Raw genomic sequence first — 27264 nt, 5'->3', positions numbered from 1 at the left:
AAAAATAAATAAAACGATGAAAAGAAGGAAAAAAGAGAGAATACTGCTGTGTGACCTTGATCTCACTGAACTGTAGCTTCCTCATCTGGAAAATGGGTTTAATGATACCCATCTTGCAGGTCTGCAAATGTGCAAAGGAAACCATGCATGGTACTGGGCACAGGGAGAGTGCAAGGGATGGAAGCCACTGGCTCCTGGTGGTCCCCTCACCTGGATGCCTTTGCAGCAGCTGAGTGTCCCTGAGCCCTGTCTGCGGGAGAGGCGAGTGGGAATCTTCTCTTCTTGAGCTGACAGGGATCTGATGGCTCTGACTGCCACTTGTTTTGTTTAGCGATTCCACTCCCTCGCCTCCATGATTAGGATCCACGATTCAACTGGGTAGTTCCCTGTCAGCCCAGCCTTGGCTGTGAATTCCCTTGGAGCTGTCAGAGTGGCGCATCAGAGCTGCTTGTCCGTCAACCAGCCAGCCAGTTAGCCGGGTGGTAAAGCCAACAGCTGTCCTGTCACTCCATTCCCACCCACCTGCCCATCACTTGGTGTGCGGGGCAGGGGGGGTCCCCCTGAGCATCCTCTGAGTGCCCGCCTGTGCACTAAGAGGGGTCCTCAGCCCCCGCTTCAAAGCTCTCCTCTGTCAGAGCCTGGGGGTGACTCCACCATGTTTGGGGGTATGTTTGGCCATGCACTGTGCTGTGCCTCCCCATGTGTGCCTGCTGCATGGAACGGGATGTGATGGGTCTTGAGCTATGTTACACCATGTGTGCCGAGGAGATGCTCACACTACATTTCTGGGGCGCACACGTGCGTGCTTCCCGCTGTGTGTGTGCCGGGTTGGGGGGGTGGTTCATGTCCGCGTACAGTTTCTGAGAGCACACAGCACGTGGTTTAGATCAGGTCAGGCCTTTTCTTCCCTTTATGTATTCCTTCCACACACCTGGGCCTGGAAGGGGAGGCAGGGGCTATGAAGGCTGCTGCACATGAGGAAGAACAAGTTCGTGACACTCACCCACAAAGCCTCGGTGCCCCCGGGGGGCTCCCCCCGTCTCTGCTTCCCCTGCAGTATGAGATCTGGCAGCAGAACCCAGTCACCCGGGCCACCACCATCTGTCTGTTGACTCCACACTGACAGAGCCCCGCATGTGCCAGGCAGTGCCTTAGGCACCAAAGACGGTGTATTGGTCAGGAACAGTCATGGCCTCACCATCTAGCCAGGAGGGGAGGCAGTGGTCACCAGTGTGATGGCAGCAACGGGGGACGTGGCAGGTACTGTGTGGTGGGGGACATCAGCAAGCCCAGGGCATCAGGTGCGGTCTCCCTAAGCGTGTGACAACTCATTGGCACCTGATGGTAATGAGGGCATTCTTGGCAGAGGTTGGTGGCCTTGCCACCATGACAGCAGGGCTCACGGGCTGAAAAGATACCGAGACTGAAAAGTGCCAAGAAATAGCAAGATTCAAAAAAAAGAAAAAAGAAAAAAAAAAGGTGTTCCCATTGTGGTGCAGCAGAACTGAATCCGACTCGTAACCATGAGGTCGTGGGTTTGATCCCTGGCCTCGCTCAGTGAGTTAAGGATCTGGCGCTGCCATGAGCTGTGGTGTAGGTTGCAGATGTGGCTTGGATCCTGCATTGCTGTGGCTGTGGCTGTGGCTGTAGGGGAGGCCAGTGGCTGCAGCTCCAAATGGAGCCCTAGCCTGGGAACCTCCATATGTTGTGGGTGTGGCCCTAAAAAGCAAAAAAAAAAAAAAAAAAAAGGCAAGACCATGATGGCTGCAGGAGCTGCTGGCAAGCAAGGGGGCTAACGGTCCCCACAAAGACAGTAGATCCTTATCTTCTCTCTTAAGGCCCCGAGGAAGCCTAGAAAGGCCTTAAGCTAGAGCTTTTTGAGTTTAAGGGTCATTCTGAGATGAAGAGCTAAAAACAGAAGCAGGAAACCTGGTCAGTGGATGTTGCCACTGTCACGCAAGAAAACGTCTGGGGACTGGATCCTGGTGATGATGGCAGAAAGTGAAGAGAGGTGTGCAGAATATTTCAGGAAGAATGGCAGCAGGGTGGCATGCTGGTAAAACAATGGGCTCCGTGGGGGTGGAGGAGCCTAATTTGTAGTGTTGGCCGATTCCCGTGGTGTCAATACTTCTACCATGGCAGACGTTTTTTGTTTTTCTTTCTGCAGCCGCACCTGCAGCATATGGAAGTTCCCAGGCTAGGGGTTGAATTGGAGCTGCTGCTGCTGGTCTACGCTGCATCCTGTGGCAACACTGGATCCTTAACCCACTGAGCAAGGCCACAGATTGAATCTGCTCACAGACACTATGTTGGGTTCTTAACCCCATGAGCAACAGTGGGAACTCCCCGTGGCAGATTTCAAGCCACTGATGTGAACGTGGACTTGGGCCCTTATGGGCTGGTACCAGCCGGCTCCTGTGGGCCCTGCAACAGCAGGACCTGGGGACTGACTGGGAGCAGAGTCAGGGATCCTGGCTTTTAGTTTGAGTAGTGGGGTGGATGCTGGGGCCATTTCCTATGAAGAGGGACAGGTCTTTATTGAATCTGAGATGTCTGTGGGTCTCCCAAGTGTAGACAGACAGAGGGCAGCTGAAGGAGGGGGAAAGGGGGTTGACGGGGTGGAGTTGGGGGGGCATACTGCACAGCCTGTGGCTCTCTGGGGTTGGTGATGGGGTGGGGGCAGCACTTGCCAGAGGACAGAAAGCAGGGCTGAGGCAGCCAATCACCTGAAGCACTGGTAATGGGCCTGGCCTGTGAGACCTGCCTTTGTCCAGAGCCCGCGGGGTGCTGCAGCTCGGCTCTGCATGGCCGCAGTGGCCAGGTTAAATGGGGTCTCCTGTTTGGCTGTCAGGGCCCCTGGTGACTGCCCTCCAGCCAGCTCTGCAGGAAGGGGCCTAAATTGGCTTAAATATTGGTGAGTTCCTGCTGCCGGGAGTGGGGGCGGTTACCAGAAAGTAAAAAACGAGTGAGTCACACTGAAGCCTGAGTCTTGAGGTAGCCCCACTGAGGGGCTGCCTGTTTGCAGGAAAATACCAACAATGCTGACTGGCCCAGGCCTGTGACAGACGCTTCTTCCCTGGAGCTGAGTCAGGCCATCAGAGGCCGCTGATGGGGCAGCCTCATTACCGTGGTGGCCTGGCTGCAAGGTCTGTCCGGCTCTAGCCAGCTTCAGGATGTGATGGTCCCACTGTGGCATCAATTACTGAGCTGGCCTGTGGCTGTCAGACATGTCACAGCTGTTGCCTGTGACACCCTGAGGAGCCACCACCCTAGCTGGTGCTCCTGGAAGCGCTCTGCTGCAGGGGGCGCTCGGTGAGGGAGGCGCTCCAGGACCCCCAGGGAGTGGGTGGGCTCCTACAAGTAAGACAGCAAAGGGCTGCCCAGAGGCTCTGGGACAGATGTGCTGATCCCCAACAAGGGCAGCTAGACGGCCATGGACCGGTGGTCACTGCCATCCACTGACTATCCAGAGGGGCCCTGGCCCCAACTCCAGCACCACCCAGGCCCACCCTGTCCCTGGCATCTCCTCTATCACCACCAGGACCTCCGAGGGGTGATGGCATATTGGGGACCAACCTGTGTGCCCCTGGGCAGAACAGAGTCCCTGGTGGCTCACAGCTGACGAAGACAAGGCTGGAGGTGCCTGGAGCTCTGGGGGGCCTGGCAGTCAATTCAGCTGCTCTCTGCATAGGTCTGGAGAGCTGCAGTTTACATGCGACAGGAGAGGTGACTCTCCCAGGGCAGGGCCTTGAAAGTGGAGTCAGGTCCAGCCAAGGACCAGTCCACCAGCAGTATAGGAAGGCCCTGGCCTGCGGATGTGGCTGGCTCTCCTAAGAGGTAGGGCATGAACCCTGGCCTTGGCAGTGGCTGGGTGTGGGCACATCACCTTCCCTGGACAGCTGCCCTAGACCTTCCTCCTCTCCCTTCTGGCTGGCCAGCCCTTGACTCTGCCCAGCTTGGCACCCTGGGGCCCAGCCAGCAGTGGAGCCCCCTGGGCTGGCTGTGGGCTGACCATGGCAGCACTGGGCCATCCTGGGGAGCACAGAGGTCCTATTCTCCCCCAGCCCCATCACAGCACGTGTGGCTGGCCTCCACGCCCACATGGCACACTCCTGCAAAGACCCACAGGCTCTGAGCCCTCAGCCCCGTGGCTCATGAAAGGTGACCCGTCCTGGGTCTGAAAAAAGGGGTGGTGGGGAGTGCCTGTCATGGCACAGCAGTAATGAGCCCAACCAGTATCCATGAGGATGTGGGTTCAATCCCTGGACTCGCTCAGTGAGTTAAGGATCTGGCACTGCCCTGAGCTGTGGTGTAGGTCACAGATGCAGCTTAGATCTGGCGTTGCTGTGGCTGTGGTGTAGCCCAGTGGCTACAGCTCAGATTGACCCCTAGCCTGGGAACCTCCATATGCTGCATGTGCAGCCCTAAAAGGACAAAAAAAGAAAGAAAAGAAAATGGGGAAGGGCCCAGTGGGCTAAATGTTCAAAGGTCTTTCTGGAGGCAGGACTAGGAAATGGCCTGTAGAACAGTAAGGCCGAAAGGAAGAGGAAAAACAGATCAGGATTCTTTTCTTTCTGTCTTTTCTAGGGCCACACCTGTGGCATATGGAAGTTCCCAGGCTAGGGGTCTAATCTGAGCTGTAGCTGCCGGCCTACACCACAGCCATAGATAGCAACACTGGGTCTTTAACCTACTGAGCGAGGCCAGGGATTGAACCTGCAACCTCACGGTTCCTAGTCGGATTTGTTAACCACTGCGCCATGACAAGAACTTCCTGGTCAGGATTCTTACATCCTAATGTAGATGAGAGATGCTGGGCCTGAACTCAGGCGGGGCAGGGAGATGAAAGGCGAGGGCAGGTTCTGGAGAACAGTCAGATCGGGCGGGCTAGAGGGCTTGTGAGTCAGGGGAATAAGGGGTGAGGGTGAGGGAACTGTCTAGAGGGCCCCTGAACATGCACTCTGAGGGAGGGAGGGCCAGGGGAAGAGAGGAACCAATGGGGAAAGACCCCACACTGGGGTTGGCCATCATGAACTGGAGACCCAAGACTTGAGTAAAGCCTGCAGAGAGAAGCTCTCAGGTGCAAACAGCGCCTCGACCCAAACCAGGCAACCCAGCCCAATTTCCAACATCCCTGAAACACGAGCCAACATGACGCCGCATGACAATACACTTTTAGCTCTGAGCACAAGAATATTAAGTAGAACGACACATGGGAAATGCTGAACAGCATTTGCATGATTGTCACATGACCTTCGAATCTGCCAAAGTCTTTAAGGCAGTCCCTCAGCAGGGACCCCCAGTCCCCTCCCCTGGCCAACATTTTAGGGGTGTCTCCTTAACTCTGAGAGGCACCCTTTGCAGAGAACCTGATGTGGGCATTGGCCTGGGTGGGGCTGGGGCTACTGGGTTCCTGGGAGGCCCTGTCTGAGGTTCCTGCCGGTTCCCATCGAGGCTCAGTGAGGTCCCCTTCTTAGCCTTGGCCTGCACATCGGCAGCAGAGCCCTGAGTATTAAACCTGTCCGTTTTGCAAACAGAACACCAGCCCCAGATAATGGCTGCCGGAAGGTTCACGGCAAGGGTCACCGTGAACAGAGAGCTGAAGAAGACGAGACGGTCTGCGCGGTTTTCCTGCTGCCTTTGAAGTCCAACCAGCGGCTGCTCTCAGGACGCTGAGAACAGATCACAGGCACAGACGCGGCCCCTCCCGGCTGTGTGCATTTCCTTCGGAATTAAGGCTCCCGTCTGGATTACAGGGCACGTGTTTGGGGCATCTCTTTGCAGTCATGAATGTGCGATTCCACAAGACAAAAGCAGCCTGGCTCGTGCCTTCGTCTCTCCACGCCTGTGTGCGGTGAAGATGAGGGGCTGTCCATGTTGGGGTGTGCGTGTGCGTGTGGGGGTGGGGGGATGCTGCCTCTCCAGAATTAATGATTCGTTGGCTGGGTGAGAGCGGCTCAGCCCACCGAGGCTTCTTCTGCAGGATTAAACGTCGTTCCTTCTAATGGCTTGATTTATGTCTGGAGGTTTATAGCTCCAAACAAAATATTGTGATGATGGCTATAAATCACCCCAGGGTTGCTTACAACGGCGACTAGTATGTTTTCTGTTTGTTAGGGAGGCGATTAGAGAATGAGGGGCTGTTGGGGAACAGCTCAAGGGGGAGCAGGAAGTGCTCAGGACACGCTCAGCCTCAGGCAGAGGGGCACTTGAACAGAGGGTATCAGGCTTTGAATGCCTGAGGTTTTTGTGAGACGTTGTGGTTGGAGATGGCGGGTATTTTGGAAGAGCTGGAAATTCATGGAAAGGCACTCTTCTGGGCACTGGGGGAGGCTCACAGGTGGTGGATGTCCTGAGAAGGTCGTTTCTAGCTTTCATCGGCTGTCTGACCTGCTGCAGCTCCACTCACAGCACCCAGCCAGCTGAGGTTGGGCTCCAGAAACCACTTGTGCCTTCAGAGGTTACACCCTTCCTCTGGGCCCTGCCCAGCTTCCAGAACACACCGGGGCCATTTCCAGTCTGCACCTTGTCTTGGGTGGAGGGAAGACCTGGATGGGCCAGGCTAGGATGGCTCTGTGGGCTGAGCTCCTGAGAAGAATGAGGACCATTTGGGCTGCCGACGGATGGCCCCTGGCCAGCATCGCTCACTCAGATGATTGCTTTACCCTGAGACCTCACCTTGCAGAGAAGAGCTCAGAGGAACTGAGGTCAACCTCAAGGTTCACCTCCATACGAATTTAGGGAGGACCCCACCATGGGCTCAGGAAGACACCCACAGCCCTGCCTCCCCAGGTCCCATACTTGGCTGAAATCTTCTGCTAGAGATGCTGTCACTTATGCCCCCAATGTCTGGGGATGGCCACCCCATCAGGCAGGGACTGCAGATGGCATGCAAGGAGGGCCAACACTCGAGAGGCTGTCGCAGTGCAACCTGGACCGTTCCCACAAACTCGGTGGAGGCTCTGTTCTGGCTAGAAGTCTGTGAGCGTATGAGCCTCTTTATTGGTAAGCTGAATCCCGCCCCTTGCATCAAAGTGGTGGGGACAGCCATGGGAGGAAGCAGGGTGGAGGGTCAAGTTTGGGGTGAGTCCTGCTCATCTCACGGAAATACAGCAGCTCCGCTGGCCTATGAGGTCTCTTCCTAGGCAAAGAGATGTGTTCTCCGAGGAGCCCCGCGGTCTAGAATGCCTCATGGGAGACAGGGTGACTCAGGGATGCAGGCACGGGGTAAAGTGGTCCATGACCAGGTATTGGCCCCAGCTGCTACTCAGGGCACACATACCTGGGAGGTGGGGGTGGGAAATCAGGCTGGGGGAGGCTCCTGTGGTGCAGAGAGGGTGTCTTCCACGTCAGACGCGATGCAGCGCAGATGGGGGGAGACAGCATGTGAGTGGCACGAGGACAGCGCAGAGGGTAGTGGGTGGGATGGGAAGAGGGTGGCTTGTGGGTGGTGGAGGATTGGTGGGTAGCAGGTTGGTGGATGGGGGATGGGTAACGGATGAATGGGTTGAGGTCCAGGGAAGGCATTTGAGGTGGAGGCGTAGTGAGGACTGGGGCTGGACAGGTGGGTAGCTGGCAGGGAGATGGAGGGACGTGGAAGGGACACAGCTACAGGCAGGCTGGTCCAGCCCCACTGGCCAAAGATGCAGCCTCTGATTGCACCTCCCCTGTAGGCAAGATGGATGGATGCTCCAGCCTCCCTGACTGTCTTTGGCTACCGTGATGTTTAAGGGAGCAGTGGCAGTGGCAGGTTCAGATCAAAGATTAGCTGGGGTCCCCTCTGACCCCTAGAGCCCTGAGCATCCACCCCGGCTGCTTCAAAGGGTGGCACTTTCATTTCTACCAAATGCCACAAGCCATCTCTGGTATGTCAGAAAACATAGCTTCTGTCCATCTTCAATTAACACACAAAAAAAGGTGTTTGTTTTATAATGTCTGGTGAATTTTGATAATGAAACCTTTAGAATATCTACTACCGAAACCTTTCTAATTCCAGGCAGATAAGGAATAATGGTAACGTATTTCAACTTCAGAAGCAAGAAATAACCTTTTATCACTTAATTTAACAATGTTACTGGGAAAATATGTTAGGAGAATGTAAAAATGCTATTTAAATGATAAAATATGCTGTCTTGGATGGCAAGGATTTTAATTGCCACACTTAGAGTCCAAACACACTTCCGTGCCAGCTCCGACAGACACCGCTAACGACATGGTGTCCATAACGAGGCGCGGCGGAGAGGGTCAAGCATTGACTTCTGCCGTCTCCCCTGAGATCTGCCAAAACCCGACAGCTGTCTGGGCTGCACGGCGCTCATCAACATCCCTGCCTTGTGAAGTATGAACCGGTTCGGTATTAATATTAATCGGCCAACACATTAATATTAATCAGTTAATATATACTTCCCATGACAACAAGAGATAAAGGAATCTTATTATGCGGAGGATCAGGGAACACGGAATAGCTAAGTGGATTTCCTTAGGACGCACGGCATGAAGGAGCCTAAGCTTCTTAGGCATGTCATCTCTGCAGAGAATGGAAATGGGGTACACGCGTGGGCAGCGTTACACACAGGAAAGGCCCCCGGGGAGGGTAAATCCTCTCCAGGGGCAGGGAGATGTTTAACTAGTGGGCAAGCAGCTTGGTGGGACCGGGGGTGGGGGGGCTGCCTCCACAGCACTTCCTCTCAGAGGAAGAGCCATTCCTGAGGAAGCAGGCTGCACAGCCCACAAGGAAAGAACATGATGACTCTGCCCTTGACACTGGACCCTCCTGGTCCTATGGAGGGGGAACATTGCTTCTAGAATTCCTCATCTGGGACCTGGCCCATGCTGAGAACACAAGGGTGTCTCTTGCCCATCAGCAGAAGAGGTCTGGCTCGAGTTCCACACGAGGGCATGAGCCTCGAAGAGGTCACGTGTGTTGCCCGTGTCCACACTGCTGGTCCTGTGGGTGGCAGAGCTGGGATCCAGGCCAGACTTGTCTGCCTCCATGCCCTTGTTCTAACCACTATGCCACAGGGCCTGACAGTGCCTGGGGACAGGGTGCCAGCTAGGCAGGGGGTCACGGCCCATCTCACAGAGCCATCATTCTGGCCATCAGGGTGTTGCATGGACAGAATGGGCACCAGGGCCTTGGCACTCTGAGGTCTCAGGTAAGGCCGGCCTGCTGGGTGGCGGCAGGGGGTGTGGGGAGCCCACCTCTCTCCACCGAGGACTGCCTTCCTGGATGCTCGCTTGCAGACAGCTTCCAGAGGCAAAGAGAAGCTCTGAGCACAATTAACATTTTAAGCACTAATTATTTTACTTGGGTGTCTACGTCTGAGGATCCTTCAATTTCAGTTTAATTGGAGAAAAATGGTCATCAGTTATTGAGCAGCGGGAGGGCGGGCTCCACGCTTCCCCAACACCGAACCAAGCCAAGCAGCATCGGAACATATGCGTCCCCTTGGCAGTAGCCGGGCAGCCGTGCCAGGCGAGGGAGGGTGCAGTGGGCGGGCCTTGGGCACTCTGCCCCGCCGTCCCTGACATCTGTTGGGAAGGTTTTGGGGCTGAGTTAATTACTCGCCTTTTTGTCTTTTCCATTTTGCTCCATTTTCTGCAAGAGCATCTGTTGCAAAAAAACCAACTGCAAGAGGAGATGGGATTCATTATTAAAAGGAAAGCTTATAACGTCCCCTTCACTCCCCCTTATACTTGATGATAATGAAAACCTCACAATGAAACCTCAGGCCCTCCCTGGCATGGCTGGGAGGGCTGGGGACCGGCAGGGGGTGCACTTGCTGGTAGCTGAGGGTCACTGGGGCTGTGTTGGATAGGAAGCTCAGTCCGAGGGGCTCAGGCTGGTGTCCACAGCTGCCTCTTCCCTCCTCTGGGGGTGGGTATCAGGTGTCCAGGGTCTCAAGGGAGAACCATGAGGAACTTGTGGAAAACTGAAAGGCAAGTTTTACTTTGCTTTGCCTTTGGTTCTCTATGAGCAACCATTAAGAGAATCAATATTTCTGGACCTCTTGGAGTTCCCATTGTGGCTCCGTGGTCATAAACCCGACCAGGATCCATGCAGACTTGGGCTCAATCCCTGGACCTGCTCAGTGGGTTAAGGATCTGTCACTGCTGTGAGCTGTGGTGTAGTTCGCAGACTCGGCTTGGATGCCACATTGCTGTGGCTGTGGTGTATGCTGAAAGCTGTAGCTCTGATTTGACCCCTAGCCTGGGAACCTCCATATGCTGCAGGAGTGGCCCTATAAAAACAAGAAAAAAATAGTTCTGGACCCCTGACAGGGGCCTGGGGAAGCTGGGTCCTAGGAACCTGGCTGCTGGCAGAGTGGGGTGTGACACTCTCTTTGGGGACACTCTCTGCAGACTGGAAGGCCTGGCCCAAAGCTGGAGAAGGGGCTCGTGGAGGGAGGGGTGGCCCAGGACACAGGGAGGCCCTAATTTTGTGGCTTCTCCTCAGGGACAGGCCCTTAGACCCAGGTAGCCCCCGAGGGGAAGGTGCAAGAGTTTCTAAGAAGAAAGGGTCTATCCTAATGTGTGCCCTTGGGGGGACCAGAGGCATCTCATTCTGTGTGCAGTTGGAAAAGCTGAGTTCAGCTGGGACCATCCGTGGATGTGTGACAAGCCCTTGCCTGAGAACCTATCCTCCCGACCCCATGGACCCCATTTGGTAAACTCCCCAAGTCACACTCTGTGATCCTACTCACTGACCACATCAGGGTCTCCTAAGGGACCCCATGCTGTTACCACCCTGCTCAGGACACCTGTCTCGGGCCCTATCTCTCTCTCAGCTTCCAGACTCCCCAGCTTCTCCTCCCCAGGGAGGGAACCCCACTTCCCAAGCAGGCCTGACTCACAGCACCCTGATGGTCTGGGTCCTTCCAGCCCTGACCTCTCTGGCCTGACTCTGGGTGCCTTGGATCCACCTTAACCCAGGCTGCAGCTTCACAGAGCGCTTGGGCCCTGCAGGACTCAGGTGATGACACCTGTGCACAAGTGAACGGCAGGAGCTACCCAGAGATCTGAGGGCCTGGCACTACCCTCCTTTGCCTGATGTGTGCAACGACCCTGGAACTGCGTGAGGGGTCACTGTGCATGCAATGCCTCCTCTGCAAGGGGCCCCTGCCTCCCTTGCCCAAGGAGTTTGATCCTACAAGTCTGGGTCCCTCATCTCAGCAGCCCACTTATTGTACCCAGAGGCCACCTGGTGGGTTGGGGATCCAGCGTTGCTGTGAGCTGTGGTATAGGTCACAGACAAGGCTTGGATCCCGCATTGCTGTGGCAGTGGCTGGCTGGTGCAGCTCCAATTTGACCCCTAGCCTGAGAACTTCCATGTGCAGCAGGTGCAGCCATAAAAAGCAAAAAAAAAAAAAAAAAAAAAAAAAAAGCCATGTCCCACGTGAGTAGGTGAAAACCAGTTCAAAGCTTAAAAGGCTTCCTTTTGGTCAGAAAACATTTCATTCACGCAAGAGAAAACATATAACTCATAATATACACAGTATAAAGAAAAAGAACACAAACATCCAGGTATTCACCACCCAGCTTAAGAAACTGAGCTTTAGTAATAGTATCAATATCAGCCAGAGCCCCTCTTCCCTCTCAGACGTTCCCATCCCATCTGGCCAGGAGAACCATGACACTGAACTCTGTGTTTATCACGCCCTTGCCTTTGAAATGCCATTTTTTCTTTCCGCACATGCTTATTATCCACCTAAGCAACTTATTTATTTTTGCAGGATAGCTTGAAATTAGCCACAGTGGGAGTATTTACACCACAGACATTGGAAAATGCCACAAATCAGGGCTTTGTTTGTCTGTCCCCTGTCCCATTTAGCAGCATGTGTCTGGTTGCAGACCACCTCCAAGAGGAAGGCATCACCTTCCAGAAGAGGCTCCTGTCAGCTGAGGTCAAATCGCTGAAATAAGGGTGCAGCTGAGAGCCATTAGCAGCCCACACTGCTGGTGGGTGATGGGCACATCCATCGGGAAAGGCCATCTGGGCGGGGCACCTACAGCATCTATTGCTACGAGTTATAGCACGATCCAGACTAGAAGTGACCCCACAAATCTAACTCCTCATTTTTTACTCTATGGCTCACAATATTTACAGGCCACTCGCTGGAGTCAAGCACATGCTTGCCAGAGCTCATCCCAACCCAAAATTATTTATGACTTGGCATTCAGGGAGGAAAAGCAATTTTCTCGAAATGTCTGATGTCATGATATATGGTCCGTTTGACATGCATGTGCCCAAACCGATTGCTCTGCCAGTTTGCCCCTCAATTACTATTACCCTGAATTAAAAAGGAAGAGTTAATATTGCTTGGCAGGCTGCTAACTCAAGGCGCATCCAAAGAAAATGGCTGGAGCACCTTCTAGAAAAATACATGCCTTGGAAGAAATTACAAAATGCACCAGTTGTTTGGCCAGAGCCTTGTTTCCTAGGGATTTTTGGTTAAGTGATGCTGGAGTGAAGTCCAGCTTCCCAGCTCATGGAGCGCTTCCCCCCACTCCCCACCCCCACCCCCACCCCCCACCAACTACTCATGGCTGCATAGCTGTGTACAGGTCACACTGTATGGGTCATACATGAACTTCATTAAGGACCACCTTCCTGTGTCCAAGGATGCCATCACAGTAAACTCTAAGAACTTGCCTTTCACCAAATGAACGGATAAACAAATTATGGCATATCCGTACAATGGAATGCTACTCTCTGTAAAACAAACAAACAAACAAACAAAACCAACTACTGATACACATGACAACATGGATGGGGCTCATAGATGTCACGCTGAACAAAAGAAGCCACACTGTACGTACTGCAGGATCTCATGTACATGAAATTCTACAACAAGCAAAACTAATCTCTAGGGATGGAATAAGACCGATATCTGGGGGATGGCAGGTGGAGGGGGTTTAGTGAGCAGAGGTAGAAAAGAATGTTCTGGAGTGAGGGAAATATTCTATATCTGAATTGGGGTGATGGTATTATAGCTACAATACATTTGTCAGAACTCACTTAGAATGAATGTGTTTTCCTGGGTATAAATTAGACTTCAATTGAATTGATAAAAAATTGTGTGAGCATATTTTAGAACCCTGAAGTACCAGGTGAAAAAAAAATGTTATTTCCATTTTGCTGAGATCGTGCTTGTATCTATACAATACCTATAAGGGAAAGGTGTTTATAATACTGAAAAGAAAGTGAATTCCATAACATTAGCTCCAATTAATTTTCAATGATGTTTGAGTAAGCAAAGCAATTTGGAAAAACTGCTCCCCCATGACTTAAGCCTTAGGCACCTGTGGTATGGAGGGGCTAGAAGAGTGAAGGCTGGACATGTGGGGAGGCTGGGATCAAATAAGATTTGGAGGATGATGGGGTACAGTGGCCACTGTGGAATGATAATGTCTCCCTCTACAGATCACTCTGGGTTACAGAAAGTCACCTCACCCAAGGTCACATCTTCCCTGGGGCTGCCTGCATCTAGTGACCGGTTGATGGAGACCATAAAGGCTCCAACTCCTTGCATCAATTCAGGGCATCCCAGCTCTAAAGCTCCATGTGGGAATGACCGACTCAATCAGTTTGACTTCTCCCTCTGCCACTCTTGCTTCCTTCCCTTCCCTCATAGCTGATGATCCAAGAGAACATCCTCCCCTCACACACCCACAAGTCTGCCCCGCAGGAATCTGACAGTGCCAGGGTCTGAGAAAGCAGGTGCTAAGATGATGTGTTAGAATTGAATCACCCGATGACCAGCCAACAATGAGGACCCCAAACCTGATGGTAGATGGAGCAACAGATGGCCCCTGGCAAGACACGGTAATGCAATTGTTAAAATCTTCACTGGTGGTGAACTAGGATGGCATACCAGTGGAAGGAAAGGCACCATTGTGTACAAAAATGTATTAGGAGTTTGACAGCTATGGGGCAAAGAGTAATTTAGGGACAATGGGATTGCTGGCTATTGCTGCTTCAGCAGCCTATTAAGAGACTTTCATCTTCTGCAGTGAGAGTCCCAAGACTTCACTGTAAGAGTTGCAGGGCTGCAGAGAAGGTTAATTTTCAGCACTGTCAGGCACCTGATAAAGAAGAAATGAGACCCCGAGAAACGGGATGGGGACCTCTGGATAGCTGTATGTGAAGAAGAAAGGGATCATACTCCTGAGAGAGGTAAAGGACCCATAAAACAGGTACCAGCAGGCGCCAGGAGCCAGCCATATTACTTGATTCTGAGGGTGTTCAATAAGAAAGTAGGACATCAGAGTTCCCATTGTGGCACAGTGGAAATGAATCCGGACTAGTAACTGTGAGCATGCGGGTTTGATCCCTGGCCTTGCTCAGTGGGTTAAGGATCCGGCATTGCCATGAGCTATGGTGTAGGTCACAGATTCGGCTCAGATCCTACAGTTGCCGTGGCTGCGGTGTAGGCCGGCAGCTGTGGCTCTGATTCGACCCCTAGCCTGGGAACTTCCATATGCCGCGGGCGTGGCCCCAGAAAGCAAACTAAATAAATAAGTAAATAAATAAAAGTAGAACATCAAGTTGGGTCAGGAGAAACAACTTATAGGGAGCATTCTCGTGGGATACGGGATTGAGAGTATGATGAGGACCCCAGATGATGATGCTAACATGCTGCTAGGATAGTTCTTACAAACACAGGGAAGGCTGTGGCCCCACACACAAAGTAAAAATGATAAAGTTGCTGTGGTAGATCATGGAGGAAGAGATCAAAAAGCTCACAAAGGTGATGATGCCAGGGTGATCTATGAAAGGCTGGAGAACTCACCACATGACGGTGTTTTGCAGGAGGGCCTGGAGGGTACTCCCTTGTCTAAAGCAATAGAGATTGCACTAGGGAGAGGGGTACCAGCATCAATGAGAAGCTCAGCGGTGGCTCGTCTGTGTAGGACAGGGCTGAATAAAGAGATGCCATTACAGATCAGGACTCCTTCATATCAGTGGGAGACGATAGGATTTTGAAATAATAAAAACCGCATGGCGGTGCTTAGCCACCCTAAATGAATCCTACTGAGCAGCAGCGTCAGAGCGGCAGCATGAGGAGCTGACCTGCAGAGAGGTGTGAAGAAGGTTAATAGAACATGGCAAACCAAGGGCAAGAAAGATGGGCAGCTGGCAAGGGTACTGGCCAATATATACCAAGGGAAACCAGGGATGGATGATCAGGAAGCTGAGGGCGGCTGCTGCAATAAAACGGCACAATTGCCGAACCAGTCTTCAAATCCAGAACTCAATAACTGGGGAGAGGTTGGGTCCCCAAGAGAAAGAGCCTTATATTGTTATGGCAAATGTGCCTACTAGTGCTTCCTCAAAGTGATCTGTAGCCATTTATTTGGATAAATGAATACCACAGGGGTCAGGGGGAATGATACCTAAACACTTGTAGATTCTTGTGAAGTTGACATTTACACCTAATGACCTGGCTCTTGAGAACCTGACGTGTCACTGTAGCCTTTCTGATAAAGGGAGCATACATAGAGGCTAAGTAATAAATGGCCCACATATGGCTCAAGTCAAGTTCATACCCCCCGTCCTGTGATCATTTTCCCCATCTCTGGACATACAGCTGAAGTAGACATTGTAATATTTGGCAGAACCCCCCTGTCCTTGACCCATGGGGCAAGAGCTATCATAGTAAGGACTGCCTCGGAAGCATCTGAAAGTTACCATATCCCCTGAGTCAAGGTATTAAACCAAAGGTAATGTTTGACTTGCCATTTTGCCATTCCTGGGGAAATGGCACAGATGAGTGCCATCTTTAAAGACCTAGAAGGTGCAGGAGGAGTCAAACCATCAAATCTCCACGTAACTCACTGGTCTAGTCCCTACAAATGATAAATGGGCCCTGGAGGATGACAGTAGATTGCTGCAAACTCCATCGAGTTGTAGCACCAGTTGTAACCACTGTGTCAGGTGTGGTATCTTTGCTAGATTTACGTGGTCTCAGGTACATGGCATACGACCAGGATCTGACAAATAGGTTCCTTTCCATCCCTGTCAAAAAGGAGTATCAGAAGCAGTTCACAATGACTCAGGACAGACAAGACTAGACATTTTGTTTGCTTCAAAGCTATTTTTACCCTCCTCTTCTCTGTCATAACATAATCCCAATAAACTTCTGCACATAATTCTCTGTCTCACAGTCTGCTTTCCCAAGGAACCCAACATGCAATAGGCTGAAGTGGAAATATGGCTTTGCAGCCACAGCCAACCCTGGTTCAGGGCCTGGCAGGACTGAGGGTACAGGCAGAGCTGATTCAGAGAGGATCGTGTCAACAACTGCAAGGACCAGGGGCATGACTGAAGCAAAAGGCCAGATTCTGGCCGGGATCTAAGCTGGATAAAGAAGCATAGCAACTAGCAATTATGTGACTAAAACCAGGCTGAGGTCTGGCACCACAATTGGCCTGAAAATGGGACCCTGTGGTGGTAACCCAGCCAACTGGAAGAAAGGAGGCTGGTTTTCAGGACCATGGACAGTTCCCAGTGAGGTTGGTTTTTTTTTTTTTTTTTTTTTTTTTTTTTTTTTTTTCCCCCTTCTTCTTCTCCTCTCCTCCCCTTCCAGGGTTTGGCCCCAGGTTCTGTTCTCCCCATCTCTCATTCCAGGAGTCCCTGGAAATGTATGGCATGAAGCCTGTCAACACCGTCTCCGTGGATAAACAGGTGAGGTCCTGGCATGATCAAATGAAATGATCGCAACTGAGTCTCAACACCACGGACGGCTCCTCAAGCTCAGAGGCCAAGATTTGCTTGTGCACATGATATTCATTCTGGGGGCTGATAGAAAAATAAATCCTTTTTCTCTAGTGGAGTTCACTGTCCAGTGGGGAAGACAGGTAGGTACATGTGTAATGGCGTTTATGGGTTCTTAAACCTCATGAGATGGTGAGCAGTGTGTAGTGTGGGGGGAGAGAGGGAGAGGGAGACAGAGGCAGAAAGGGAGAAGCAGGAGGGGAGGGGAGAGGAAGGCAGGGGAGGGGAGAGGAGAGTGGGGGAGAGGAGAGAGAAGGGGAGGGCAGGGGAGGGGGGAGAAGAGAGAGAAGGGGAGGGGAGGGGAGAGGGAAGGGGAGAGGATGGGAGGGGAGAGAAGAGGAGAGGACAGGAGGGGGAGGAGAGGTGGGGAGGAGGAGAGAGGAGAGGGCAGGGGAGGGGGGGACAAGAGAGAGAAGGGGAGGGGATGGGAGGGGAGAGGAGAGGAAGATAAAGGCCCCAAAATGTGACTATCCACCCCTCTGGATGGAACTCCATGCTGGTTTAACTGTGGGAGTCTGAGAGTATGTCTTAAACTGCACTTAACTAAGCCTGTCTCAGCAAGACTCTCCTCTCCCTGGGAAGGGTGTGTCCACGAATTCTCTGAAGTGACCCAGCCTGACAGATTCGCCTTCCAGTGGCACATGGCCACACAGACCGCAAGGCCAAAGGGAAATCCCACATCACGTGGTAGGTGCTCAGACTCTGAACTTAGTAGGGTGCCTGGTTTTCGTGACACAGTTCTGCAAATGTCCCCACAGCCTTGGTGAGGGGCGGGGGTGGGGGACAATGGAGAGGTCCCCCGCTCTTCAGGGACTGGAACTTTCCACCAAGGAATCTGACAACCCACTGTGAGGCACTCTTAGAGGGAGCTGCCTGAGGTCTGCTCCAGGACCTGGCTTGATTTTCTCTACTCATGGCTCCTGGGGTTGCTGGATGGTTTCAGCACAACCTCATATTTGCATCTAATCCCAGGACAAGCTGTAAGCATCTACTACAAATTGATTTAGAAAAAATAAAATAAAATAGGAGTTCCTGTTGTGGCTCAGTGGATAACGAATCTGACTAGGAACCATGAGGTTGCAGGTTTGACCCCTGGCCTCGCTCGGTGGGTTAAGGATCTGGCATTGCCCTGAGAAGGGCCACACCCAATGCATATGGAGGTTCCCAGGCTAGGGGTCTAATCGGAGCTGTAGCCGCTGGCCTACGCCAGAGCCACAGCAACATGGGATCTGAGGCGGATGTGCGACCTACACCACAGCTCATTGCAATGCCGGATCATTAACCCACTGAGCGAGGCCAGGGATCGAACCCGCAACCTCATGGTTCCTAGTCGGATTTGTTAACCACTGCACCACGATGGGAACTCCACAGATTTCTTTTTTAAAAAGTACTATGGAAGGACTTATAAGGAAAGTGACAGGGTCCCTGTCCTCATTCCTTCTTCTTCTTGAGAGTTAATCTCCTCTAACCAGGCTGTGCTGGACCTGAGTGTGTGGCACCACTTGCCAGGATATAGGTGTGTCTGGTTCTCTCTGGCCCCTTGGTTGCCAGCCCCAAACCCCATCAGATCCCTTGATCTTCTCTTTCTGAGAGGTGTCCAGAGCCTGGATGTTCAGAGAAGAGAAATTTCATTTTCAACTCTTACCTAAGCATTCAGGGACCATTCGAAGAGACAAATGTGTTTTTGTAAAAATACATAATACATGTGAACTCTTGGGAACAATGTTTCAGGGCTGATGGAATGAGTCTTGAATTCCATTTAACACACAAGCCGAGACACGGTTTCAGATGCATGCATTCACAAATGTAGGTACCATTTGAGTCTCACGCTGTGATTTGCAGCAAAAAGTAAATGGATGACTTAATGTCTATTTATTAACTGGCCCTGAGCACACAAGATAAAAGAGTGTAATTTGGGATGAACCAGAACAGACACTGTGTGAGGTGTGTGAGGGTGATTGGAGGCTTGGGGAGGAGGACAACTGGTCCCTTGGCGCTGAAGGAAGGGGAGGGAAGGTTTTCTGCTTCCATGACTTCTGGAGGACAAGTGAAGTCAGGGGTGGGGGTGACCTTCCTCTCTTTGTTAACAGTGCATCTTGTAGGAGTGGGAGGAGAGTCCCATTGGACTGGTGCTCACTATGGCGGGGAGTGGGCTGGGAGAGAGATTAGGTGGCTGGAACCTAGTTAAAATGAGACTCTAAATCTCCACGAACTTACATTTTCCTTGCCCTCTCCCTCTCTCTCTGCAGATGGAAATGGAGGAGCGTGGAGACACACACGTCCTGTAACTTTAAGCGGTAAATGGATTTCTGGAGGGGGCTGTGCCTGAGGTCCTTGGACACAGCCCGTACTAGGGAGAGGAGGTAAGATTCTCCCAGCCCTAATTAACCCTGGCAATTTCTTCTCCACCCACTGTCTCCACCCCCCCAGCCCCCCCAGCCAGGGAACTGTCTGGGCACTAGCTCAGGAACTTTCACCCCACCTCTCCAGCGGTCCAAGAGAACTAACATTCACATCTGAGTAACAGCCCATGGTCTGTCCTGGCTTTCTGACTCACCTGGAGTCTGTGACTCCTTGCATCTGACAGAACCGAAGTTTTGAAGAACTGTGGGAATGCACTGAGTAAATCCCGCTCTGCTGCAGCCGACTGGGTGGCAGCGGGTTGCCGAACGCCCAGGGAGGGCAAGCTCAGAATGCCTGCAGAGTCTTTACAAAGGTTGACATGAATCCTCCCGCCTCTTCCATCATTCCATTCCAGAGAAGGGCAGAGGACATGTGCCACGTTCACTGGCCAAACTTATATTTTTCAGGGCCTTTCAAAGTGACTAGTCCATGACCGCATCCTCTCACCTAGGCTGATGGCAGCCGGGGCTGAGGGTTGGGGGAGGGATCAGCCCTGGGAAGTTTGGAGCAGTCAGAGAATATGATATATTTATCTAGCCGAGTGTTCTCTAGCTGCATGTCATATCCTCATCAAGAATGGGAAAAGGGTAATTGGATTTAAATGTCAAGATGTTCCCACTGCAAGGTGGAAGGCACATATCCATTTTCTCAGCTACAGTTGTTGGGTTTTTTGTTTTTTTGTTTTTTTTTTGTTTTTTTTTTTTTTGGTTTTTATGATAATGAAAACTGCAACCACTTGTTGCTGAGGATGAGAAGGGAAAGACTTTCCAGGACGTGGGGATAAATGGTAAGTCAGCCCGGGGCCGGGGGGGTGGGGGGCTCCAGGGGCGTGGCTAGCCAAGGCAGAGGTCATGTGACAGGTGGTCAGCAGAAGAGGGAGAACCCAGAGTTGGGCCCGGGGACGAGCCTGGGCAGAGAAGACACTGGAGAATCCCCAGGGGAAGAGATGGCTAGGATGCCTGTCCTGGGAGGAGAGTGCGACAAGCCCAGGCAGTCCCTGGGGAGAGTTCTTCCTTGTTCTGTGGCCTATTTCTGGATTTGGAAAAGCCGACCGTAAGAACCTAAGAGCATGGGGAGATGAACCATCTCCCTCACGTGTCTCAGCCCTAATCAAGGCCACCTTTATCCACCATCACCCAGCAGAGGACAGCTCTGAATGCCCGTCCCACTGGCCCTGCACTTGGATGCAGAAGGACAAGGACACACCACACATTCTTTCCTTGACCTGTGTTGGGGACAGGGCTGTAGGCTGTATCCTCCATGGCCACAGAGCTCCAGCTTCTGTGATGTGGGGCAGGGAGGTGGGGTGGGGCTGTGTGTCTGCTGGCCACTCTCTTTGGGAACAGAAGGGAGCCTGGACAGGACACTTCCCCAGCCCCAAGGACTCAGACATCCACAGGGCCCCAGCCCCCAAACTGCCCCCACATACTCATCTGCCAAGTAAGGGGTCACCTGGGCTGGCCCCCAGGTACCTGGGCTATGCGTCTCATCTGAGTGCAAGTGGACCCCTTAGAGGGCCCCAGAAGGGTCTCCAGAGGGACCCCTTCTCTGTAAAAGTGAGGCTCCATGCTCTGGAGATGGCAGGGCCCGCCAAAGAAACATCGGGGTGTGAACCAGAGGTAGGGGAAGGGAAGCAGGTTAGCCCGGGACCAGGTGGGGAGCCTCTAAATCCCCTTAGGGAGCGTCACCCGCCCCACCCCTTTATTCTGAATAGCAGGCTCTAGAGAGCCCCGTGTGATCGGGACATGCATGCGTCCATGGGTGAGAGACCCTGGTTAGACAACACCTCCTCCCCCGACCCCATCCTTGCTCAGAACTGACAAAGAAAGGAGATTTCCTCAGGAGTTGGGAGTGGAGTCCCGGAGGACACTGGGTCAGGGCTAAGTCTGGCTTAATCAGCTCCTGGCTGGTTCTTCACTGCTGGTTTCCAAAAAGCCCCTGGCCCTGGAAACACTCTCTACTCCACCCTCCAGTCTCCTTTCCTGCCCTTCAGGGAGCCCAGGCTCAGTTCAGTCTGCACAGCCAACAGGAACAGGAAGCAGAGCGAAGCATCCAGCCGGAGGGCAGAGTTTGGGGTGCTGCTAGGAACTCAGTGGAGCACAGGTTTAGGAAGGGAATCGGGGGCTGCCTCCACCCAGAAGGCCTCCAAGACTGTCCCCAGGCTGAGAGTCCATGCAGGGGACTGAAGCAAGAGGCCCTGGTGTCTGTCTTGGTCAGAAGTTCTCGGCTTGGTTGGGCTGAGGTCATTTGTGGTCCCTAAGAGAGAACTGTCCTCCTAGCCAGTGGCAAGCGATCCTTCTGGTGGAAGGCAGAGAATCTGACTTTCCATGGCTGGTGTAGACAGAGAAGAGTGTGTATGCATGTGTGGGTGTGTGGGTGTGTGGGTGTGAGAGAGAGAAAACAAGAGGGAGAGAGAGAGAGAGGGAGAGGGAGAGATGGGGGTTCTCTCTCCAGGGGCCAGGGAACCAGGAGGCAGGCACTGCCCCCTCCCACATCCACATTCCCATGCTGTCAGGGGTGCACCTGGGGTCCTTCTCCATCTGTCTGTAAGTTCTCTTCTCCAGCCTACTCTCTGTGTGAAGCGTTTGAAGCCTCCTTTGGATGTGCCCCCTCACCCCCTGCTAAGAAGCGAGGCGGCCTCTGTGGCGGGAAGCTAAGGGAATGCCAGTTGGGGGAGGGGACCTGAAGCTGTCCCTGCCTCTCTTCCATCTCTCCCCAGCCAGGCTGTGTCCAAGGACTGTCTTTGTCTCTGCCAAAAGCTGGGATTTTTCTAATGGGAAGCCAGGTCTGGCACTGCTGCCTGCCAGCAAGCACATGCCTTTGAAGGCTGCCTCCTCCTCCCACCGGAGGCATGGACTTCCCTATCTAAAATTTACTCCTGGAGTGCCCATCGTGGCACAGTAGAAACGAATCCGACTAGGAATTACGAGGTTGCAGGTTTGATCCCTGGCCTCACTCAGTGGGTTAAGGATCTGGTGTTGCTGTGGCTGTGGTGTGTGTAGGTCACAGATGCGGCTTGGATCTGGTATTGCTGTGGCTGTGTTGTTGGCCAGCAGCTACAGTTCCGATTTGACCCCTAGCCTGGGACCCTCCATATGCCACGGTTGCGACCCTAAAAAGACAAAAAAAAAAAAAAATTTACTACTGCCTCTAGCCTTGCTTGGAGGCACAGAGGGCACTTGGGCAGAACCCCTCCCCCCCAGCACTTTCCTCTCAGCTTGATGTGGGGGGAGGGGGAGATGTCTGGGGGATCAGCTGGGGAGGATTCATGGTTGTCACTGGGACCCCCAACTCACTGAGCAGAGTCTTTACCCATCCCCCACCCCCTGGGCAGTAAAGTACTCAGGGTAAGTCAGAGTTCCCAGGGAGGGATGCTGGGCATAGTGGGAGGGGGCAGGAGAATCCCCACTGGGGGCAGCTTGGGAGCAGGAAGCTGGGTCCCCTTCCCAATGGACTCTGCTGCTGGCACCCCTCCCCCCTGGACCCTGAGTGCCCTCGCTCCTTCTTTGCCCATCACCAAGCTCCTGCAATTGCGGTGGCAATGGAAGGGCGTGCTCTTTGGAGTTAGGAGCTTGGGGTCTGGCCTGGTTAGCGCCACCACCACCCCTTCCTCTCCACCCAATCAAGGGCAGCACCCTGTGTCACACCGCAAGGGCACACCCACAGACACACCCCACTCCAAGAGAAAGGAGCCTTGACCTGGGGCGTCCACAAGATCATCAACTGAGGTCTCTGCAGCAGGTGGTGGGTGTGGCGTCCACCCCCAACCCAGAATGATGCTCCTAGAGGCCAGGTGGGACCTACATAGGAAGTCTCCATTCTTGGGTCACATGTTCTTTTGGAGCTGAAGTCAGAGCCAGTCTTATGCACAGAGAGGGTTGGGGATGGCATACAAGAAATGACAGCATAAATTAATAGTGGGACCGACAAAGGAAAAACAAGCAAGTGGCTATAAATGGATCCAGAAACAAGGCTGAAAGTTGTGCTTCACAATGAAGTATTCACTGGAGACTGAGCTGTGATCTAACAAAGAATATAACCAGTCTTAGTCCTCAGGTTCCTGGCACAGACCTTCAAAAACCCTTGGAATTTCCTGAGGGATCGGTGTCTTTGTTATGGTAATGAGGTAGCTCTTGGGGCGGGGGGGGGGGGGGGGGCTGCCTAGAGAGCTTCAGGAATGGGAGCTGGTCACCGGAAAGGTCAACCACCTGATGGAGGAGGGGTGGGGGCCTGGAGAGCGAGTTCCCTCACTCGGTCAATGACTAACCGACTGCGCCTCCGTTCTGAAACCTTGATAAAAACTCTGGCCACCGAGGCTCAGGGAAGCTCCTGGTTAAACATGCTGATGTACCAGGAGGGTGATGTGCCCTGATTCCACGCGGAAGGACCTGGAAGCTCTGGGTTCGGGACCCTCCTGGACCTGCTCTATGCGTATCCTTTATAATGAAACTGTAATTGTAAATATAGCGCTTTCCTGGGTTCTGTGCGTCTTTCTAACTCATTATCAAACTTGAGGGGATCATGGAACTGCTGCAGGAAGGGGGGACCTGAGAATGGACTCTCGTCTAACACTCAGAAATGAATCTTCTGAGGAGACCCACGTGGGACAAAGCAAGAGACTATTGGGAAGGGGCTCCGGGCGGAGAGCAGCGGGGTGAGGGAACCCAGGAGAACTGCTCTGCCACGTGGCTCGCAGTCTCCGGTTTTATGGGAATGGGGTTAGTTTCTGGGTTGTCTCTGGCTGATCACCTTGCTCAGCCTGTAGTTGGTCTGGCTCAGGGTCCTTCTTGGTGGCAGATGCACCTCTCAGCCAAGATGGATTCCAGGGCCAAGGACCTTGGGAGGTTGGTTGTTCCCTCCCTCCTACTGGCCCCTCCAAAATCCTCCGGGTTAGTCATAAGGACAGGGCCTCTTGTTGTAAGACAACTCAGGCAGGCAGCTCTTATCGTGCCTGGCCAAGGTGGGCAGTTTCAGCCAGTGGTCCCCTAACAGAACCCCTGGATTTGTAGCCCACTGATGGGAAGTGTGGGTGGCATGGGGATTCCATGTGTGGCCAGTGTTTGCAGTAAGCTCAGTCTTGTGGAGATCTGATGCCAACTCCAGGTGTTAGAGTCACAACTGCACTCTGTATTGTAGTACCTACCCCACCCCTGGGGGCGGGAGAAACAGTGTGGGCATGAGCTTCCCCAGAGCCAAAGCAGAACAAGGATTCTTGGTGCAAGGATTAGACAGGAGGATCACAGGTGAACGTGCTGACCTCGTCTGTGAAGTAAGAGCAATCATGAGCCTTAGGGGGCTGTTTTCCAGACCTTCCAAAGAAAGAGGCAATGTCACATCCTGCTCTTGGCTAGACTCAGGGCCACGCTCAGTGTGGTGGCAGACCTGGCTGGGCTGAAATGAGGCTCTGCGGCTCCAGCATGTGGATGATGCCCCCCATCACATCTGCACCCCAATCTCTGCCATGGGATCAAGGGGCTGAGCTGCCTCTCCTGTTTCCCTGGGGCTGTGAGCAGCTCCAAGCGGAAATGGGCTCTGACACAACTATCCAGGACAGCGAGTATCCTCACCCGCCTCTCCCCTACCCAGGCTCTTTGGCAAACTAGAGAAAGGGGCTGCAATAGGCCACACAGGGCCCAGAGCTCCATGGGAAGAACTTGAACCTATTTCCAGCCATAGTTTGCACACATGCAGACACATCCAGTGAGCGGAAAGTGAAATCAAGTCTCTCCGAAATGGAGTTCCCCTGCTGAGTTTATGATGAACCTCTCTATCCAGAACAGGATGCCCTTTCTTGTCCTACACCTGGTTCCCCTCAGGATGAGGAGGATCAAAGAAAAGGCAGGCCGAAGCCAAGCAAGGCCCTTCCCGGGTACAGAAGCTTTTTCGTGGCTCCTGTTTCTTGTTTATAGAAAAAGACTTTAGTCTCCTAGGCCCTCCCTGAGCTCCAAAGGGCAGATTCAAGCAGTTACTAATTAGGGAAGTGAGAGAATGCAGAAACAAAGGAAAAGCAGTCAAGAATCAACAGTTCAGCAAGAAAACAATCCTCGCTCCTCTTCAAGGGATAGACAGTTGCTTGCAGGAACTAAGACACCCACCCAAGGATGGTGACTTTGTGCTGAGCACAGGCACAGAAACCCCAGACTGGATGGAGCCTGAAAACTGATGCTTAAGATCCCTGAAGTGGAGTTCTCATGGTGGCTCAGTGGTAACAAACCCTCCTAGTATCCATGAGGACTCGGGTTCAATCCCTAGCCCTGCTCAGTGGGTTAAGGATCCAGCATTGTGTGAGCTGTGTTGTAGGTTGAAGATGTGGCTTGGATCCTGAATTGCTGTGGCTGTGGTGTAGGCTGGCAGCTGCAGCTCCGATTCAACCCCTCTCCTGGAAACCTCCATATGCTGTGGGGGTGGCTGTAGGAAAAAAAAAAAAAAGATTCCTGAAGCACTAACAACCCATCAGAAGAAAGTCATGCCCCCTGCAGCCCTCACCCCGAATGTTGCTTTTAAAAACCTGACATGCCGGCCAGCCCACAGGATGGATTCAAGACATGCCTGTTTGCCATTGTCTCAGTCTGTGTCCTCTTGATCAATAAATCTTTCTCTGCTCCATACTCTGATGGCTCAGTTCGTTTGGGTTCACTGTGTGTCACGCATGTCAACGTGGGTTCAACAACAAAGGGGGCAGCAGCAAATTCCAAACCCTGAGAGAGGTGGGGGCAAAACCATGTCCGAAAGAAAAAGGTTACACATCTGCATAGCCCCAGGCTGAACTCGGACCCCATCTGGTCTCATTTAATTCTCACAACAACCCATGAGGAAGGCTCTGTTGGTAACCTTACGCCCGATTTACAGATAGGAAACTAATCTCAGAGAAGTCAAGTTTCTCCCAAGTGGTTCCCCAGCTTCATCCCTGCCCCACGCCAATCTCCACACAGCAGCCAGATCCTTTACACTGTAAATCAGAACATGCCAATTCCCTATGGAAGCACCTTAACCATACCCCACCTATGATGGGCAGCCCCCAAGGTGGTACCTGAGGACACCCTGCCTGGTAACTTGCCCTTGGGATCCCCTTCTCCATGCATGTGGGAGACCAGCCTTTAACACACAACACACAGGAGATGGCTAATGCGATGGATGTCACTTTTGTTTTTTAAAAGCCGCACCCATGGCATATGGAAGTTCCTGGGCCAGGGACTGAATCTGAGCCACACTTGCAACCTATGCTGCAGCTGTGGCAAATCATTTACCCCCTGCACCACCAGGCTGGGGATTGAACCCATGCCTCCCCAGCACCCCAAGCTGCCGCAGTCTGATTTTTAACCCCCTGAGCCACAGTGGGAACTCCCATGGATGTCATTTCTGAGGGTAAGTTACAGAGACGTCTGTGGGTCTGCCTTGGTCTGCTTACTTGCTCTGAAAGAAGCCAGCTCCCACATTGGGAGCTGTCCTATGAAGAGACCCACATGGCAAGGGACTGAGGGAGTTCTCTGGTCGGAGAGGCATGGCTTCTACCAACAGCCAGCTCTACCCTCAGTCAAACCTTCAGATGAAACTGCCACCCCAGCTGCACCTCGACTGTGGCCTGTTTCCCTATGAGGTTCCACCGGACTTCCCTCTAAGTTCCAATGGCAACTGAGGCCTCTTGGGGTGTCCACAGGGCAGGGCATTTTGGTACAAAACAGGAGTGGGCCCGTCTCCCCTCTGTCCCACTCCTGCTTGATACCAACAGAGCAGCGCCCTGGGTCAGAATGCTTTGTCAGCATCTGGTCAGATGCTTTTCCATTCTTTTTTTTTTTTCTTTTTCTTCTTCTTTCCTTTTTGTGGCCTCACTTGCCACATATGTAAGTTCCCAGGCTAGGGGTCAAATCAGAGCTGCAGCTGCCGGTCGACACCACAGTCACAGCAATGCAGGATCTGAGTTGCATCTTTGACCTACACCACAGCTCATGGCGATGCCAGATCTTTAACCCACTGAGTGAGGCCAGGGGTCAAATGACCCCTAGCCTGGGAACTTCCATATGCTACAGGTGCAGCCCTAAAAATAAAAGGAAAGTTCTGTCTGTTATGTCAGAATTTCTGTGGAC

General features: G+C 52.7%; 1 protein-coding gene and 1 long non-coding RNA gene across 6 annotated transcripts in view; both read right to left on the bottom strand.

The window, feature by feature from the left end:
- CHST8 (carbohydrate sulfotransferase 8) overlaps positions 1 to 27264 on the bottom strand; it is a 121753-nt gene that overhangs the window by 10283 nt on the left and 84206 nt on the right. The gene's annotated exons all lie outside the window — the stretch shown is intronic.
- LOC146402325 (uncharacterized) overlaps positions 3577 to 27264 on the bottom strand; it is a 44367-nt gene continuing 20679 nt past the window's right edge. Inside the window, exons 3-6 of one of the 3 annotated variants that reach the window (XR_014805079.1) lie at positions 9719 to 9932; positions 9569 to 9628; positions 7283 to 8527; positions 5174 to 7188 (exon numbers count right to left, since the gene is read on the bottom strand). This is a non-coding gene — a long non-coding RNA (uncharacterized LOC146402325). Of the gene's footprint in view, positions 3702 to 5173; positions 7189 to 7282; positions 8528 to 9568; positions 9629 to 9718; positions 9933 to 23114; positions 25589 to 25729; positions 25879 to 27264 lie in introns of those variants that run through there. The other 2 variants (XR_014805080.1, XR_014805081.1) reach the window with 2 other exon arrangements.

Source organism: Sus scrofa, chromosome 6, assembly GCF_054392235.1.
Source record: "Sus scrofa isolate SSC_HxYL_T2T_F1_AM1 chromosome 6, Sscrofa_HxYL_maternal_Yorkshire_Landrace_v2.0, whole genome shotgun sequence".
In the NCBI taxonomy this organism is placed as follows: Eukaryota; Metazoa; Chordata; class Mammalia; order Artiodactyla; family Suidae; genus Sus; species Sus scrofa.
The sequence above is the reverse complement of the archived record's forward strand: the minus strand, read 5'-3'. Positions and strand labels throughout refer to the sequence as shown.